Source organism: Dryobates pubescens, chromosome 7 (genome assembly GCF_014839835.1).
Source record: "Dryobates pubescens isolate bDryPub1 chromosome 7, bDryPub1.pri, whole genome shotgun sequence".
Classification (NCBI taxonomy): Eukaryota; Metazoa; Chordata; class Aves; order Piciformes; family Picidae; genus Dryobates; species Dryobates pubescens.
Genome location: NC_071618.1, coordinates 29,372,107 through 29,389,719, shown reverse-complemented (window position 1 = coordinate 29,389,719; position 17,613 = coordinate 29,372,107).

Here is a 17,613-nt window from a genome sequence, read left to right as displayed (position 1 = left end):
AAATAGCACAGAAACCCCGCTGGTCAAAATGACCAGGGAAGCTGCTCCACTGCGCCCCCTGCCCTCCCGCCCCAAAAAAGACACAACAACCCAAAACCTCCCAGGCCCCCTTGTGCCAAGAGAGAGAGAAGCTGGAAGAAAGCAGTGTTAGTCTTATCTCAAGGTCAGAAACGTTATCTTTGCAGCAGAACAGCCAGACCAGAGAAGAAAAGAAGGAATGGGGATAAAAGTAAAATGTGAAAGATTGTTAGGGTACACCTGTGGCCATCCCACACATTATGGCCAATGGAATTCATTTAGAATAATCTTTTGGATTTTTTTTCCATCCCTGGAGGTGTTAAAAAAAGGATTGGACATGGTACTTGAAGCCATGGTTTAGTTAGTCATGAGGTGTTAGGTGTTAGGTAATAGACTGGACTTGATGATCTCTGAGGTCTTTTCCAACCTTGTTGATTCTATGATTCTGTGAAGTTATACAATAGAATAGAATTAACCAGGTTGGAAAAGACCTTTGAGATCATCAAGACCAACCTATCATCCAAGACTATCTAATCAACTAAACCATGGCACCAAGCACCCCATCCATTATGCTGAATGGTAGCACAGCTCTCTGACGTGTCAGCCACTCCTCCCAGTTTTGTATCATCAGTAACACTCTGTTCCTTTTTCCAGGTCATTGATAGATATGCTGAACAGGACTGGACCTGGTACAGATCCCTGGGGAACACCACTAGCCACAGGCCTCCAACCATACTCTACCCCACTGACCACAACCCTTTGAGTTCCAATTTCCTCTCACTTAGGAGAGTAATAACTGTCATTTACATTGTGCAGAGGACAAAGGCAAAATCACCTCACAAACTACTTTGTAATAGCGTATGGACCAGATGCCTGCCCAGCTCACTGTCATGGCATACATCAAATACCATAGACTGTTTGCACATGGAAATAAATCAGAATTTATAAATAATAATCTCTGATCTTCACTGTTGGTTGTCTATGAATTGTAAAGGATTTTCCAGACACTTTTTCAAAGCTGAAGGACACATACTCCTTGGAAACTGTGGGACTGATGAAATACACAGTTGTGTGTTGCAGCCCATCTCATTTGTACTGCTCTCTGCAATACAACAAGCTTCTAGGACTTAGTGAAGAGAAAATCCAGATTTCTACTCAGAGCTGACAAGTTTTATTAGTTCTGCATATGCCACACTTGAACTAAGCCACTTATTTAACACCTGTTCCTTTACACTTAAATTTTGGGTAATTTATTGAGCTGAGAAAGCTCATAACTCAGTCTAATAAATATCCCATCAAAGTGCTCAAAAACACAATGGAGAGACATCCATTGTACCAGGTAAAATCTACCATAAAATTGAGAAGGCCAGTCCTAAGCTGAAGATAATAAGGCTAGTCAGGAGGCAGGCTTCTCTTCAGCTGCATCTCTGTGCTTCAGGTACCAGAAATGGAGCTAAAATTAATTTCCAGACACTAGAACACTTCAGGGTGTAGGAGTTAAGAAAGACTCAGCAAAAGACACTGGATTTGGGTGACTTAACTTTACACTACAGGGTAGACCTGAAGTAAGTTTATTGATATACAGCTTTCTAAATTGTGGTGATCACATGTGGAACATGCTCTTACAGTAATCAATAGTGATACACTCAACAGAGATAGAGCCAGTGCAATCAATGTAGTCTACAGGCTGTAGGCTAAAGCAAAGACCCTTACATAATTAAGTATCTCTCCCAATTCTAGCAACTAAAACAAGTGTAGAACCACTCAAGAGTAGTAAGTGAAACTAATCAAGGACAGAAATGGCAATGCTTGGACTTTCCTTACATGGAAGTAGGCGATAAGGAGGGCTTAGAAATACAGCCCTCAGGTAGACAGGCACATTCAGAGACCTACATAGAATAGAATAGAATAGAATAGAATAGAATAGAATAGAATAGAATAGAATAGAATAGAATAGACTGGGTTGGAAGAGACCTTTGAGATCATCACGTCCAACCCATCAACCAATCCAACCCACCTAAACAACTAACCCATGGCACCAAGCACCCCATCAAGTCTCCTCCTGAAAACCTCCAATGATGGCGACCCCACCACCTCCCCAGGCAGCCCATTCCAATGGGCAATCACTCTCTCTGTATAGAACTTCTTCCTCACATCCAACCTAAACCTCCCATGGTGCAGCCTGAGACTGTGTTCTCTTGTTCTGGTACTGGCTGCCTGGGAGAAGAGACCATCATCCGTCTGTCTACAACCTCCCTTCAGGTAGTTGTAGAGAGTGATAAGGTCACCTCTGAGTCTCCTTCTCTCCAGGCTAAGCAACCCCAGCTCCCTCAGTCTTTCCTCATAGGGCTTGTGTTCCAAACCCCTCACCAACTTCGTTGCCCTTCTCTGGACTTGTTCCAGCAAGTCAACATCCTTCCTAAACTGAGGGGCCCAGAACTGGACACAATACTTGAGGTGTGGCCTAACCAGTGCAGTGTACAGGAGCAGAATGACCTCCCTGCTCCTGCTGTGCACACTGTTCTTGATGAGTTCTCATTTTCTCACACTTACACTGTGGGGCTTGATTCAGTTTTATAATAGAAGCAAATAATACCAGCTAAGATGCTTTAGATGTTCCACGTGGCCTATGGATACTATAGTAGGCAGCACCTGGCTCTTCTAGCTTGCATGTCTTGCCTGCAAACTGTTGTTTCAGACGCTCTTGAGTTTTTCAGCTGGCATAGGAGTCCTTTCTGCATGCAAATGAATCAAGTCAGATATATCTTCATATTAATTCACCTATACTCCAATGAATTAAATAGGCACTCTAGGGTACAATTCATCTCTTCTCAGACATCTGAATACATCAGACAAATTGTACTTCAGTATTTCCTTTTAGTTTTCACTTAGAACTTATTTTTATCAGATTCCTCAGACCTTCATAGCATCACTTTTAAGGCAGTACTCCCAACTCACCTTTGCCTAAGAAAATGTAAAGTTTGCTACAGGCTATAATACATTTGGTTTCTGAACTGACAGTTTAGAAATACCAGCTTTCCAGAGATGGTTTGGGCATCCATCCAGCAGTTCATCACATGATATGGATATACCTGACCTGCTGAAGGTATTTGGTATTCAGATCGTTTAATCACATTTTGTTTTAAGTAAATTAGCCCACTGGTCCCTCACATGTTATATCCATTACCTAGATTCATCTTGTGATGTTAGCGCTGTTAAATTGCCAGTGGCTGCTCTTATTCTCTTTGAGGTTATTAGGACTTAGACAGCAATTAAGCAACATGTCAACTGTGCTACTGTTTCAACATATAGTAGAAGAGTTTGCAAGAAGATTAAGTGTATCTCCTGTCTAGTAGAGCATGTGGCTATAGTAGATGCCAATATATGAAATAATTTTCCCAGGACAATATTGTAAATAAGGTAGCATATGACTTAACAAAACTTCAGAAAGCACTGCAAATATCCTATTCTGAATTTTACAGTGAAAATTGATTCATTAGGCAAATAGGATGAGAATCAGTGCCACTTACATGTTTCCTCAGGTAAAACTCATTCTTTTTCATCTCTTTAGGTGATACAATTATCACATCAAAAGCAGGATTCTGCTTTAGGAGAAGCAGTAATGCCTTGAGCCTGTTTCATATAAACAAAGTGGATAGAGAGAACACTGCCAGGTAAGCTGGAATGGATGACAGGAAATGCTTGCAAAGGAGTTGATATATAAAATTGGATAAAGGAGAGGATAATATCTAAGCAACTGAGTACCTGCTGAGAATTTGGAAGAACTGGAAGACGGCTACATTTTGGAGATAATTGGATGCCCTGAGAGAGAAGCTGTGAATCACTGCATTTGTGAAGAGTTAGATTTATAAAACTACAGAATAGTTTAGGCTAGAAAGGACCCTTAACATCATCAAGTCCAATCACTACCAGGGGGTAAGGGTGAATGGCTCAATGTCCTCATGGAGAGGGGGATTACAAGTGACATCTCTCAGGGGTCCATACTTGGACCAGTGTTATCTAAGATCTTCATCAATGATGTAGACAGTGAGAACAAGTGCACCCTTAGTAAGTTTGCAGATGATACCAAACTGAGTGGTGACATTGATATGCCAGAGGGATGCAATGTCATCCAGAGGGGCCTAGACAAATTGAGAAATGTGCAGGTGAACTTCATGAGGCTCAACAAGGCCAAGTACAAGGTCTTGCCCCTGGGTTAGAACAATCTCCATTATTAATACAGACTGGGGATGATGTGGCAGAGAGCTGCATTCTGGAGAAGAATTTGGAGAAAATCTGGACATGACCCAACAATATGCACTTACAGCCCAGAAGGTCAGTCACACCCTGGGCTGCATCAAAAGGAGCATGGCCAGCAGATCAAGAGAGGTGATTCTACACTGCTCTGCTTCAGTGAGACTTCACCTTGAGTACTGTGTCCATCTCTGGGGCCTGCAACACGAGAAGGATCTGATCGAGAGTGTCCAGAGAAGAGTGACAAAAATGATCACAGAATCACAGAATGTTTGGAGCTGGAAGGGACCTTGAAAGGTCATCCAAACCCCCTGCCAGAGCAGGATCACCTAAAGCAGATCACACAGGAATGGGTCTTGAATATCTCCAGATGGGGAGACTCCACAATCCCCCAGAACAACCTGTTTCAGTGTTCCATCACCCTCATAGTGAAATAAGTCCTCGTCCTGTTTCCATGGAACTTCCTATGCCTCAGCTTCCACCTATTGCCCCTTGTTCTGTCATTGGGCATCACCAAGAAGAGCCTGGCTCCATCCTCTTGGCACTCACCCTTCACATATTTATAAACATGAATGAGGTCACCCTTTAGCCTCCTCTTGTCCAAGCTGAAGAGACCTAGCTCCTTCAGTCTCTCCTCTCAAGGAGGATGTTCCACTCCCTTAATCATTTTTATGGCTCTGCACTGGACTCTTTCAAGCAGTTCCTGGTCCTTTTTGAACTGAGGGGCCCAGAACTGGACACAATATTGCAGATGTGGCCTCACCAGGGAAGAGCAGAGGGGGAGGAGAACCTCTCTCAACCTACTAACCATACCTCTTCTAATACATCCCAGAATGGCGTTGGCCTTCTCAGCCACAAGAGCACATTGTTGGCTGATGGTCAGCCTTCCAACCACTAAGACTCCCAGGACCTTTTCCCCTTCATTGCTTTCCAGCAGGCCAGTCCCCAATCTACACTGGTACATGGGGTTGTTCTTTCCCAGGTGCAAGACTCTACACTTGCTCTTGTTGAACTTCTCTCTGCCCGACTCTCCACTGAATGGCAGCACAACCCTCTGGTATGTCAACCACTCCACCCAGTTTGGTGTCATCAGAAAACATGCTGACAGTGCACTTGGTGCCCTCATCCAAGTAATTGATGAATATATTGAATAGCACTGGTCCCAGTACTGATTCCTGAGGGCCTCCAATAAATACAGGCCTCCAACTAGACTCCATCCCATTGACCACAACTCTCTGACTTCTTCTCTTCAATCAGTTCACATCCACCTCACTACCTGATCATCCAGACCACACTGCCTTAGTTTACCTGCAAGAATGCTGCTGTCAAATGCTTTACTGCAGTCAAGATAAACCACATCCACTGCTCTGCCATCCACCTGGTTATGTCCTCAAAAAAGGTTATCAGTTAGCTCAAACATGACTTCTCCTTGATAAAACCATGTTGACTGATCCTAATGACTCTCTTGTCCTTGATATGCCTAAGGACAGAGCCAAGGACAAGTTATTCCATTACCTTTCCAGGGATGGAGGTGAGGCTGACCGGTCTATAGTTACTTGGGTCCTCCTTCTTACCCTTTTTGAAGATTGGGGTGATGCTTGCCTTCCTCCAGCCCTCAGGCACCTCTCATGTCTGCCACCCTCCAATCCTGGTGTATCATTCCTCAGCTTGTTACATGAACGCCTGATGTTGTCATGATCCCCCTTTTCTTTCGCATCTACTTGATCATTCCCAGGTTCTGCTGTGAGTCTTAGATCATCGATAGCTCTTGCATCTTCTCCAACACATGGCTCATGGTACCATACCTCCCTTGAGACAGCAGTAGAAATGGCACACTGCCCCATAAATGTCCCAGGCTTGTTTCCAGCAAGTCTGATTTTTCCCCTTTCAAATCTAGTTTAAAGCTGGATTAATGAGCCCAGCCATCTCCTGTGATATAAACCTTCTCCCCCTTTGAGAAAGATGCAACTCATCTGCTGCCAGCAGACCTGGCATCATGTAAGTTGACCCATGGTCAAAAAACACAAAGTCCTGCTGGTGGCACCAGGGTCAAAGCCAAGAACTGATCTGGTGGGTTCTCCTCAGTCTTTCTGGGTTGGTTCCTGAAACTGTGGGCTTAGAAGAGAACACTAACTATACTCCCAGTTGACCCAAGGCCTTGAAGTGTCTCTTAAGAGCCGTTAGTTTTCTTCTTTCAAGGTCATTGTTGTCTATGTGGAAGGTTAATAATAGATAATAATTCAACTGTGGGCTGTACCAGGGTAGGAAACTTTCTTACCACATCTTTAACTCAGGCCCTGGGGAGACAGAAGAATACCCCTTGAAGTGTGTCAGGTCTGCATATTTGGCCTTCTGATCAGATGTTTGGAGCACCTGTCCTACAAAACCAGGCTGAGACAGTTGGAGTTATTCAGCCTGAAGAGAGGGCTCAGGCAAGACCTTATAGCAGCCTTCCAGTACCTGGTATATAGCCAATAATGATATCAGTGATGAGAATAAGGTAGCACTTCCATTGAGTGCATTGAACCATTGCATATCTTCTGCTGCTTCACAAATCCAGAGTACTAAAGAAAAAAAAAGGCTAGCATTGTAGAAATTCCAGAAAATTATCTTACTTCTGACATTGCTGGCACTTGTACAGTGTTTATAGACTAGTTAGAGAAAATAAAACCAAAACCCACAAACATTAATAAGTGGCTGAATTAAAGAAATGCAGGGGTTATGTGTAGGGTGGGGCATGCATTTGGTGAAAAATTAAGGCTCTTAATTTTCAAATGGACATATATCACAGTATCACCAAGGTTGGAAGAGACCTCAAAGATCATCGAGTCCAACATATAACATCATAGTATGCAAAACTAAGGAAACACGAATCAGCTATTGACTGTGGTTGCTTTCACTATAAAATGCATATTAGATATTACTATTTTAATTTGTACTGGTACTGAAGATGTCACAACAGCATCAGCAAATCTGTTTAGTAAAAATACACAAGGAGAAAAGCAGGAAGGACAGTGTAGGGAACACTTACAGGTTGTATATTTTTATTATGGAACAGTCTCACAGTGCCAATTATTGTTGGTTCAAGGACAAACACTGTGCAGAGAAACTGGGACATACACAGAAAAGATGTACAGGTCAGTGCAAACAGCACCTCATGGGGACAATACCTGAGAATTCCGGAATCATCAGCTTGCAGACAACAGCAGAGAGTCTGTAGAGAATAGCTTAACATCTCTACAGCTGTTTAATTTAGAAGTTAAATTTGAGTTCCTTTGCATGTGAAAGCAATGCAATATAAAACTGAGCTTGATCCAGAGTCCACTGCCTCTGCAGTCTCACAGCAGGTTTGTCAGAGGCTGCTTAAGAAGGTGAAATTGCGGAAAACTTCACTGCTTCTAAAGCTTATACTAGGAAAATCCTCACTCCCCTGAGTGTTGTAATGGTGAAAGTAACATATAACTGTAAACAACATATGTTAAATCCTTATGTTGTGAAACAAGGAGGTCATGCATTATTTGGTAGAGGATGGCTGAGAAAGATTCAATTGGATTGGCAGAGAGTAATGTGTTTGCAGGCATGAAAATAATTATGGACTTCAGCCCAAACCAAAAATAACTGTTCTAAGTGTTTATACAGTTAAAACTGTATTTAGAAAGGTATCAGAGCCATAGGCATAACTAAGAGTCATCAGCAGAGTGGAGCTGTGAAAAAAGGCAAAGTGGGTAGATAAGGTGCACTAAGTGATGTGACAGAAGCAACGGAAAAGTATTAATGACATAATTCAAGGCAATCTTGAAGTGTCCTCATGTCATGAAGTGTGCATGGATATTTTTTTTCTTGCTGATTAAAAGAAAGTTGCAGTTGTTGCCATGCTTGAGTCCATCTGTCCTTTAAAAATTACACCCAATTTACTAATCAGAATGGACATGTATGTAAGTATAATATATATTGTTGTTCTTGAAACTTTTGAACTGATGATCAGAAAATGCCTTTCCCATCTTTGTAATTTTGTATTTTTACTTCCTAAAACAAAGTGTTGTTATCCAGGTTTCCCTCAGTTATATCCAGGATTTCATATGGGCTAGTTAAACCACCACAAGTTTGCCACCACCGACAAATTAATTGAGTCTAAGAAATTTTCCTTCCTGAAGTGTAATACCTGATCCTCTGGATACTCTTAGAGTGTTTCAGTGCAGAGCCTAGCACAGATTGCTACCAGAGCTAAGATCATAGCATGAAGTATCACTTTGTCAGTGGGTAATGATAGTTTAATGAATCTTACATCCCTGTTTCTTTTCCAAGCTACCCTGGCACATGAAAGTATAAACACTTTGCTGATATAGTCACATCAGGAAGAGGGAGGCAGTATTTTCTTACATTTGCAAGGACTTGATTTTGGCAGTCATTTTAGGAAATTTTCCAGCAGACATGGTGGACTCTCAGGGAAAGTTCACCAATCCCATTTACATCACACTTGCACTGTTTAACAGCAATCTTAAATTTCTTTTCCCTGTTCAGTCATGAAGGCTTGTGTTTTAACGGCTAACATACCTTTTCCTCCTTATCAGTCATTTTCCATGGAGAAATTACATTTCCCATGAGGCTATGAACTTCTTCAGTAGTGGAAATTCTTCAAATTCATAGTTCCTGTGAGTGATTGGACAAAACGTGCTCCGGAGATGAGGTGTCCTGGTTTAGCTGTCTGCAGCATATTCTATATCTTGACAGAAATCCTGCCAGTAATGGATCTGTAATTTTTGAGTGAAATTTTACATGAAAGCACTAAGACTATTTAATGTGTGATAATTAGATCAGCTCAATGGATATAGAATCATATAATCATGGAACTGTTAGGGTTGGAAGGGACCTCAAGGATCATCTAGTTCCAACTCCCCTGCCATGGGCAGGGACACCTCACACTACATCAGGTTGCCCAGACCCATGTCCAGTCTGGCCTTAAAAACCTGAGACTTGAAAGAGTGACTCAAAGCATCTCAAGGATTATCATACATTATCTGCTATGTTGGAACTGCAGCAAAACTGCAAAGCATCTGAGGTCTCAATATGAAGTCATTAGATATTAGAAGTATTATAATTGTAATTAATAGGGATGTGTTTACATTTAGCTTGCATCTGGTGCTAAGCTATAGCGGTTACTCTGTCACTTGATGACTGCTCCCTGGCACAGGAGGGAAAATCAGGAAAAGGAGAAGATACACACAGGTTGAAATAAAAATGGAATTACTTAAATAATCAAAGTGATACCAATGTCAATACAAAGTATATCAAGTTACACTTGGGGCTGGACTAGATGATCTCCAGAGGGCCTTTCCAATGCCTACTATTCTGTGATACTTAACCTAACTAAATGACAACAGTCATAATCAAGGAAGACAGTCCTCAAGAGCTGGAAAGGGATGAGGAGCTGCCAGAGAAGGAGGAGCTGCCAGAGAAGGAGAAGCTGCCAGAAGGTGACCCAAGCTTGAGACTCTAAGAAGATGCTCCCCTCTCTTCAGCAAGCTTCCTCCTTTATATTGAGTGTACTGCTCATGGTATGGGATACACCTGCTATCCAATTCAAGTCAGCTGTCCTGGCTGACTCAGAACTCCTAATGGCCTGCAGCCCATGGCTGGCCTGTGATTCTGTCCCAGCAAAACCAGAACAGGATTCTAACAAAAGAACAAAAGGAGCCTCCAAATGCTTTTGGTGAAAAGGCTATCCGGGCATTTTGTGTATTAGTATTTTCAATGAGTAGGTTTACAGTTAAATCCTATCTTAATTTAGGATAATTGTCCCTCAAGTTCTTTGATGTAAGTGATTATCATTTTAAAAATATGTGGTTAAAAAGGAAAATAGAAAGAAAAAATAACCAAACCATCCAGCAATGTAAATGCATGCTTGTCTTGAAACACAAAATTATACAAGAAGGAAGGAATGCTGACATCATTAAAGATAAGTTCAAAAGCTATTTTTGCAGAGTTTGGATGGAACAAAATACCTTCCTCTGCTCACTTCAAAATTTCTTTTGCAAAAGAGATTGGTTAACTCATGTCAACTAAATGTGGTGAATATACTGATGAAACTGGCTTGCTCAACATACAGCAGGCTCTATCTTGGAGCCCAGTCATACATAATTTCCTTGAGTCCGAACAGAATACAGAGTTTTACTTAGAGGAATGTTTATATAATCACTCTCCAAATACATGGAGTTTATTTAATTTAATTTGAAAGATTTAACACATAGGCTAAAGCAATCATCTTGATGTCCTTTTCCAGTCAGTGGAAAGAAATAAGTAGTTTGGAAGCATATTAATTTCATCTACTTTGCAAACTCATTTGGCTTTGCAAAACACTTTGCTTGTTTTTCTCTATTTATTATATATGGGTGACTTACTTAGGCTTAGATAAGTAGCAATGGCCCTAAAAATACTGATCATAACATGAAATGAATCCCTACTTTTCTCTTTGGTGCCTTGAAGCCCATCTTCATACTGAGCCTTTAGACATGTGCACGGCAAGACAAGTTCAGAAATGTTCTAGATATTCCCTCATATGGTTTCTTCACAATATCAGAGCACTTGTGTAGTTTATCTTTTTGTCTTGGCTTTATTTATTCATAATAAATCTCATTGAAATAAAAGATAAGAATAGCAAAATCTATCTAACAGTGAAATTTTCCCAAGAAATCTTTGAGGTTTTTCACCAGCACTTTAAAAACAAAGTATTGAACATAATGTATTATAATGCAAATTCTACCAAACACTGTGCCATTAACATTTAGCAATCTTGTTTATTCAAGTCAATCTATCTATATATACAAATCTGATATTTGCCTTTTAAAAAATTTAACATGCATAAGTGCCCATAAATCAGTTATGACAATCATTGTTAAGACAATCAATAGTAAGGAATATGCATTAATTCAAATAATATTGATAGCCACATGAACCTGCATCAGTCTTCTGTGAAATAAGAAAAATGAGACATCTTCTTAAAATCAATATTTTCCTTTTTGTGTCATTCATTTGAAGAGTATCAATAATACATTACTTTATACCTTATGTGTCAGTAGACCTACTTCTGAATGTAGAGATATGTTGAAAAAATATTGAAGTAAGGCAAAAGAAAAAAGTCATCAAAGCAATGACCTGCTAAAAAGCTTGCATTCATCCATTGTATTGTGGGTATTCATCTGAACTAAAATATGTATGGCCAGCATTACTTGTTGGATATATTATTTATAACTCAGACCTCAATAACAGATGCTTGTGCATTACATTTGCCCTGGAGTTAAAGAGCAAGAGGCACAGCAACAGAACTCAGTATTGCCTTTAACTACACTCAGACTGAAGAACAAGGAACTTAGGCAGGTGTGCAGACCAAAGTGGAAATACAAGATGTGGAATTACAACATCCATTCATCACAAAAGAAACATTTTAATTGGTTATATGTGGAAAATATCTACTTGACAGTCAGTTTCTCACTTTTCTACATAAGTGCTTTGCTGCTTGGATGCCTAATCTTGTTTAGTATAGGGAAAGTAATTTGACATGAAAGTACCTAGATGGCTGCTGAAAATTAATTGCCAATTAAAAAAGAAAAATGTTTGTGCTACTCTATAAACAAGCCAACATATAAACCTTTCAGTCTTGTTGCTTTATTTATATCTTTGCAGATTTGGTTTCAAGCTATTTGCATACAATTTACAAATTCATATTATAATTCTCCAGTATATTTATGATTTTATAGTTGTATATATTTTACCTCTATGAAAAATATTTATTTCTTTATGCTTCTGTTGCTTATTATTTAACAAAAACATTTCATTACATTTGATAGTTTATGTCTCTTCCTTAGAATGAGGCATTTTTATTTGTAGGGCTCAAAGGGAGAGGTTTATTTTCCCCCCACATTAAAAAAAAAATAGCCAAACCTCCAAACGATGAACTCCTGGCTCTAACTTTCCACAGCTTCCTCAGTCTGCTTTCAAGTGAGGATGAATACCCCAATGATTCAAAGTATAAAGGTTAATTTGAGTGGAAAATGAAGGCTTTAACAGGATTGTAAAGCTTAAGGACTCCTTTCAGCACTAAAGAGACTTTTGAAACTGGATGAGCCATAGAAGTTTCGTGAGTACCACGCAATGGCCCTTTTAGATCCAAAATACAATTCAAATGACACAGCTGGCTGAATCTATCAGTAGAAATGGATATTGACTCCAATTTTCTTCCTTCTTCTCCTCCCAAAATTAACTTTCTACACGTCAGGTAGATAGTGCAAATCAATGTTATATCCATATAAACGTTAACAATTATGTGTAGGATAGATTATTGAATGTTGTAAATTAAAGTAGATATAGAAAATTAATAGAATCTCAAACCTTGGGTGACTTTTAAAAGATAGCACTTTTTTTTTGGTTTATTTTCAATTTTAAAAAGGGTTTTTGGTTGGGGTTTTTAGATTGGGTGGGGGGGTGGGTTTTGTGTTTGTTTTTGTTTCAATTGAAATGTGTTCTCGGTGGGTAAAATGTAGTCACTTCATCTTCTATTAATAAAGAATTGGGAATATCCATGGTGGTTCAAACCTATTACTCCTTTTATTAAAATTTTTATTCAGTCTTCAAGTGCCCTGAGTGAGGCAAGCCAGGAGCCATTTTCTAAAGCCAATCCAAAAGCCAGATTTTAATGGAGATGGAAAAATATAAGCAAACAAAACCAACATGCCAACCCCAACCAAAACCTAAAATCCAAAGAAAAAGAAACAACCAAAATTAACAAGCTCAGAAAGCTTTCAAGGGCAAGTTTTGATGATTATGAATTTGTTTTCTGTCTTCTCACACCTGATCCATAGAGTTAACAAACATAAAAGACTGACTAAGAATTATTTGTGAAGATTTTTTAGAGTAAAACTATTCTATAGAAAACTTCTGTGCACACTTACACATTTCTCAGTTTTCTCACAAAGCCTATGATTCCACTCAAAACATCAATAGTATGGAGATAATGTCAGGGTCACTTATTCTGACTGTACAAAACAGCTCTGGAATTCTAACAGACATGCTGTGTACAATGGCTGCCATTCAGAGCATGAATGAACAAACAGTGACCTGAACAAACAGTGACCTGCTTCATTTTCCTTTTCTGTTTTAATTAGAATGATAAGAATAAAAAATAGTAGGAAATCATATGCAGACTTTGTTCAATGAAAATTAATAGAAGAAAATAAATAATACATTAACCTTTAAATCTTAATAAAAATAATACATAACTTTTTTAATATTAGAATTTTCAAGGTTTTGTTGTTATAATACCCATCTTCTAACTCAAATTTATAGCTTCTTAAAAGATAAAGGCTAATAGATAAGTCACCAACATGCCAAAATTATCAGGTGGATAAGGGGAGATTCAGACTGGATTTGAGGAGGAAGTTTCTTCACCGTGAGAGTGATAAAGCCCTGGAATGGGTTGTCCAGGGAGGTGGTTGAGGCCCTGTCCCTGGAGGTGTTTAAGACCAGGCTGGATGAGGCTCTGGCCAGCCTGATCTAGTGTGAGGTGTCCCTGCCCATGGCAGGGGGGTTGAAACTTGGTGATCCTTGTGGTCCCTTCCAACCCTGACTGATTCTATGATACTATGATCCTATGTAAGAAATTTCTGAATGTCTTCAGAGAAACTTGTGTTCAATTTAGTCTTCTCAAATTTGGGTAACACTCAGCTTGGACTGCATTCACCATTAATATGTCTCAAAAATATATATAAAAATAAATATTTTATTAATCTTTAGTTTATTAGCCTATATTATCTTCTTTAAAACATGACCTAAACAATTCCTAATACAAGCATTCATCACTTACAGTTCTATAATACACTCAGAGTCCTTTTCTTTGGAAGTGTTAGGCAATATTTTATCCAGTCTTCCTTTTCTGGTAGGTGATATCAGAGAAACTAGCAAAAAATGACAAGCCACCTGTAAAAATACTGCAGTCATAGTTAAATAGAAACTTACATGATCTTTAGTAGGTGGCAACTTTCATCCATGAACAAAGGATAAGCACATTCTATGTAATTTTCCATTACATTAAGTAATTTCTGCACATTTTTTAATGTGATTCACCCAGTTGAGAGTAAGAGATTAGAGATTTAACATATTTCCTCCCTAAACTAAATAGTCTTAAGTATGGGCTGCTGTTTACTGTATCTCAGGTATCACAAGACCTTCACACTATTTATCATAAGACACAAAAAAAGCTTGTGGGACGTCAAGAGTTGAAACACCAACTTCATGGTCTTTCATTTCAGTTATTTACTGCAGCTTTTTTATCATTCCTTCAAATCAATAGGATAGTCGGGTACCTATAGCTGGAAGCAGGAGCAGCATTTGAAAGAGATTATCTTCTGTGTGATAATCTCTGTTGCGGAGACATTACTAAGCTGGTTTACAATCTTGTGATCTTTTTGGTTTCCTTTGCTTTGTGAGGAGTTGTATCAAGCATTGTAATAAAAAGAGAAACAGGAAGTATCTATCCCTTACATTCTTAACAGAATATTGTGGTCTGTGCTATTGGACACAGATCTAAACACAAGATTTAGACTAAATTATTTTATTTTCCCTCTAGCGATGGAAACACATATCCTGAAAGGCTTCAAATAAACAGATTTCTCTTAGCTTTATAGGTCACCACAAACGCATCATTTGCTCTGAACTGCCTTTAGAGAGCAATTCAAAATTCTCTGTGACTGACCTGTTTCCATGCCTTCCTGTTGTCCATAATACTCGCTTAGGTTGCTATCAACAGGAAAATAAAATACTGTATTGCAAAGGAAATCTTGTGAGAGCTGTGAATCTTTCTGCCAAGAGGAATTCAGTGAAAAACTTCATCTTGAAAGCTTATTGTATTTTGCATAAAAAATAAGAACCCATCCATCCTCAGTTCTACCTATACAAATAAACACATGGAAAAGTAAGAGGAGAGAGACAGTTTTATTGTCACACAGGTATTTAACTGAGACATCAACATAGTGCAGTGTCATGGACTGAATTGAACCTGTTGCTCTTATTCATAGCATGCAGCAAGCACAGAAGCCTCAAAAATTAAAGTGCTGACTGGAGCGAAGTATTATGGGGCTTGATGTTCAGACTGCAACACAGGAGGCTTCCTGTTCTGGTTGCTGCTCTGGGTTCCAGGTTTAGCCTCATTACTTTTACTGAGCACAGCATCATTTCTATGGCTATACTGTTTCTTCTGGTCCCAAATGTGATTGCTCATAGTTGATACCAGCATTTCCAATACTGTTTTTTGCATGTGTGTGCATGCATATGTAGGCTCAGAAGCACCTTTCTTGTCTAAAGCTCTCCCTCTCAACCAAAAAGCATCTAGCAAAACTTCTGACAATATCTGTTAGACTACATTGGCTGTCATGACTGCATCAATCCTCCTCTTAGAAAAAGTGGCACATGGCTGTGATGTTGTTTTAATAAGCAGAGGTGAAATCCAAGTCATTATGGAACTTTTTTGTTTCTTTTAGAGCAGTCTGACTTTGTTCTAGATAGTAATGTAACCAAAGTGAAAAAAACAACTAGATTTTAATGAGCTGTCTCAATAGTATTCATTAAACAGCTAGCACAGGATTCATCAAAATCAAACATGTTTATTTGTGTAAACTGTGGTATTAAGTGGAGCACTTCATGCCTTAGTACACAACTGATGAGAAACTGTGAAACAGGATCATATTTCTGATGCAAAGTGTCTGAAGTGGCAACTTCCAGCACAGGTGCAAGGTGTAATTTCAAGCACTATTTTATACTTAATCTAGATTGTATTCTCCCACCTGTATGTCTCTCACATCATTGTTATTCACTGTTTTGCACTTAAGCTGCCTTTCCAGTTCCTGTACCAAATATTAGAATAGAATAGAATAGGATAGAATAGAATAGGATAGAATAGAATAGAATAGAATAGAATAGAATAGAATAGAATAGAATAGAATAGAATAGACTTAACCATGTTGGAAAAGACCTTTGAGATCATCAAGTCCAACCTATCATCCAACACTATCTAATCAACTAAACCATAGCACCAAGCGCCCCATCCAGTCTCTTCTTAGACATGTCCAGGGATGGTGACTCCACCATCTCCCTAGGCAGCCCATTCCAATGGCCAATCACTCTTTCTGTGAAGAACTTCTTCCTAACATCCAGCCTAAACCTCCCCTGGTGCAGCTTGAGACTGTGTCCTCTTGTTTTGGTGCTGGCCGCCTGTGAGAAGCCCACCTGGCTACAACCTCCCTTCAGGTAATTGTAGACAGCAATAAGGTCTCCTCTGAGCATCCTCTTCTCCAGGCTAAGCAATCCCAGCTCCCTCAGCCTCTCCTCATAGGGCTTGTGCTCCAAACTCATTAACAGCTTTGTTGCCCTTCTCTGAACATGTTCTCGCAAGTCAGCATCTTTCTTAAACTGAGGGGCCCAGAACTGGACACAGTAGTCAAGGTGTGCCCTAACCAGTGCTGAGTACATGACTTATGTGTTGAAGAATATTTACTGATGTATCATATTCATCATTTGTAAAGTAAATATACTGTACTGGTCTCTTGCAATCTTTTTTGTAGTTCAAAATCATTCTAAAGCACCGCCTCCTTTTTATAGTAGCCATCACTGAAGATACACTTTTCTACATACTAATTTAAGTGTAGAACTTCCTGATAGTTCTTCAACACATGTTGGAAAAGATCCACAAAATATATTTCAGGGACTACAATGAAATTTTTATTTAAGTTACTGATGACCAAGTATTTTGATAATAAACTTTTCCCCACACATCTCACCTTCTTATACTGGGTAGTTCATTCTCTGCTTTATATCTCAGTTATGTGGCACCTGGACTATTCAGTTTAATAAACAATCTCAAATCCCTTCTATTAGGAGCTAGTATTAAGATTTCCAGCATAATTGAATCATTCACCTCTGTTTTCTGTTTCAGTTTAACTGAAGTTTCCAATAGAGCAGTCCAAGAATACACAGCAATTAACATCTTCAGGTTTCTTCTTAAAAAGAAATAAATTATTGAATGATATTGTGATTATCAGCCCCTTCATAGAAATGTTAGTACTTTTGCAAGTATAATCATTTGGCAGAGAATAGATGAATCTTTTGTAATCTATTTAGTGGACACAGCCTGTGTTTGAACCCATGCTCTGTGTTTTTACAGTTATCACAGAAACATTCAGGTTGGAAAAGACCTTCAGGATCACCAAGTCCAACCGATAACCCTACTCCACGAAGTTCACCCCTAAACCATATTCAGCACATCCACATACCACATCCAAACGAGCTTTAAACACA